The following is a 2321-nucleotide window of genomic DNA, read 5'->3' as shown; positions in this document are numbered from 1 at the left end:
TATAAATCCATTGCAGTCTTTCACAGTCACACAAAAGTGAAAACATTTTCCTTAAAACAAGCAGATTTTTATATAGAAGACATGTCTGTTATAGAAGGCCTGTTCACCCTCTCAGTCTCAACTCCAGTTACATTTTAAGCTTTTGAACGAAAATAACAAAAATAAGAGAAATAGTAATTAAAGAAATAAAGCTTTCGTCTTATTCAGATCTTCGTGTGGAAACGAAGGAAGCCGTTCAGAGTTCCTCCTAACAATCACATAATAATACAATGCAACATGAATATATATATATATATACCGTTATATTTTGGTTTTCTTTTGTTATCCTCTAAAATTATCTACAATATTTGACAAGATAGCAGGCAAGTTCAGTACACAGTATGTTATAAACACCAACGAGCAGAACTCAAAGCAACTTGAGTTGAGATTCCTCAACTACATCTGCTGAATGGTTTAAAACAGGAGGTATCTACAGGTGTTGTAAACAAATGACATTCTCTTTAGGACATAAATAAGTTAAAATAGTTAGAACCATTTAAAGAAGAAACAAGGCGACATGCCAACAAACAAAGATAAACTCTTTACGTATATTTATATTATATATTATATTATATATATTTATATTATATTATATTTATATATATTATCTTTAAGAAATGCTATTTATTATCGGTTCCTCTTTTCCAATAGGTGTAAATCTACTGTTGAGCCCTAACAAAACTTGATCTCATTTATGAAATAAATACATCTTTACACGTAAGCACATGCCACACAGGGAACTCACAGACCGGGGGATCGGATAAGCTGTCTTTAAAGTAGCAGTCCACAGCACTTCCCACCCAATCAAATCATTCAAAAATGTTTTGAAAACAAAATTGAAAATAAAAAACGTTGGGTAATGTACATTCATGCAGGAGCGATAAAAATGTTTTTATGTAATTCAAAAACTATTATCAATATAGTCATTGTTATTTTGGAGTAAGGTTAGGTTTAGATATAGTCATTGTTATTGTGGAGTAAGGTTAGGTTTAGATATAGTCATTGTTATTGTGGAGTAGGGTTAGGTTTAAAGAGAGAGATAAAAGCCTGCAGAGGTTCCCACCAGCCAGCTGCAGGCGACTAGAGAGAAGGTTCCACCAAGCCAGCTGCCAGGCCACTAGAGAGAGGTCTCCACCAGCCAGCCTGAGGCCACTAGAGAGAGGTCTCCACCAGCACCAGCTGCAGGCCACTAGAGAGAGTCTCCACCAGCCAGCTGCAGGCCACTAGAGAGAGGTCTCCACCAGCCAGCTGCAGGCCACTAGAGAGAGGTCTCCACCAGCCAGCTGCAGGCCACTAAGAGAGAGGTCTCCAACCAGCCAGCTGCAGGCCTAGCAGGCTGAGCATAGAGGGAGGTCTCCAGACTGTGCAGTGGGCTGGATGGGCTGGACGATGCAGCTGACTTACTGGTGGTGTCGTGCGCGGTGAGCGGTGAGGTTTGATGCCGCTGTCGACGGCATTGTTGTTCTTGTTGGGGACTGGGGCTGGCTGCCTGCCTGGGGGGTCTTCCTCAGCGATGGTCCTCCTCTAAGTCAGTGTCATCAATCAGGGGGATGTGGGGAGTGGAGTCCTCTATCCTAAACTTCTGGTTGGGTCCATGAAGTTATGGATGGACGGTCTGGAGTCTGGTTTCTCAAGGCCTTCGTAGAGAGAGCTACGAAATGCGTTTCACGAGCGAATCTGTGTGTGGGGAAGGGGGGGGGGGGGGGGACACATGAGAGACAAATAAGAAACTGGCAAGAAAGATAGTCAGCTGAGCAGGAAGTGATAAGAGAAGCCTCTGAATAGACAGAATGGACAAGATAGAGAGCGAGGAGGAGAGGAAGAGAGCAGAACACTGCAGTCTGTGGTCTGCTTGCACAAAACTATACAGTACAGTACACAACTCACTCAATTTTGGATCAACATTACACTGGGGAAGTTTAAAAAAACAAACTAAAATACACAAAGATAAAGGCAACAGTCATATATATGTATACGTTAGGATCCAATGTGCGATATACCTATAAAGAGATAAGACACGTTAATAAAAAAAAGGAGAAATAAAATAAAACATTTAAAAAACACATGCAAGTACAGAAGTCTGGTGTTAAATCAGTAACGTAGGAGGAAAAGAGTTCAGAGAAACGGACCATACTGGACAAGGATGGGTAAGGACATCCATTGAGACTGTGAATGGATGAGGAAAACATAATGTTAAACATACAGGACGAATTACCAGGTTTTTTTGTGTGTGTGTGGGGGGGGGGGGGGGGGATAAATGAGGTACCTTGTGAAGGATACTC

The 2321-nt window shown here is 41.3% G+C and overlaps 1 pseudogene; it reads right to left on the bottom strand.

Moving 5' to 3' along the window:
* Positions 1–1392: 1392 nt before the first annotated feature.
* The window catches only part of LOC112073617 (plasma membrane calcium-transporting ATPase 2-like), a 77195-nt pseudogene continuing 76266 nt past the window's right edge, over positions 1393–2321 (bottom strand).

Source organism: Salvelinus sp. IW2-2015, unplaced genomic scaffold (genome assembly GCF_002910315.2).
Source record: "Salvelinus sp. IW2-2015 unplaced genomic scaffold, ASM291031v2 Un_scaffold2320, whole genome shotgun sequence".
Lineage (NCBI taxonomy): Eukaryota > Metazoa > Chordata > Actinopteri > Salmoniformes > Salmonidae > Salvelinus > Salvelinus sp. IW2-2015.
The sequence above is the reverse complement of the archived record's forward strand: the minus strand, read 5'-3'. Positions and strand labels throughout refer to the sequence as shown.